Raw genomic sequence first — 639 nt, forward strand, 5'->3', positions numbered from 1 at the left:
ATTTATCTTTATATTATTATTATTATTATTATTATTATCATTATTATTTTAATGTGAGCCAGACAAGTGATATTTACCCAAACAAACTTACGAAGAAAATTCACCAATTTTATTCCCTGAACTTATTGTAACTGAAAAATAATCTGATTAATGTACACCACAGCAATATAATTTATCCACATTTATCAGTAATAAATAAATCTCGCTTTATACAGGTTAAGTAAAAAAAATAATAATTCTCAGGCTATAAACTGGTCATGAATTTCTAAAGTGAAAGACATTTTAATGCTTCAGTCTGTTAAAACACAGAAGAGTTATTTCTAATTACGTGGCTTGAATTATTTATTTAGTTTATTCAGAGCAGGTGTGATGAACAAGAAAATTAGTCGCTACTTTTTGATGCACACTTTGAAGCTTGTATACGGAAAATATTCAGACTTTATAGTAGCTGAAAGAGATCTGAAAGCTAATATTAAAGGGGTCATATGATGCATTTTTAAAGATCATTATTTTGTGTATTTGGTGTAACAGAATATGTTGACATGGTTTAATGTTCAAAAAACACATTATTTTTCAAATACTGTACATTATTGTAGGTCCTCTATGCCCCGCCTCTCTCAAACGCTTCGTTTTCTACAA

The sequence above is a fragment of the Sinocyclocheilus anshuiensis genome, unplaced genomic scaffold, assembly GCF_001515605.1.
Source record: "Sinocyclocheilus anshuiensis isolate Anshui unplaced genomic scaffold, SAMN03320099.WGS_v1.1 scaffold2808, whole genome shotgun sequence".
Classification (NCBI taxonomy): domain Eukaryota; kingdom Metazoa; phylum Chordata; class Actinopteri; order Cypriniformes; family Cyprinidae; genus Sinocyclocheilus; species Sinocyclocheilus anshuiensis.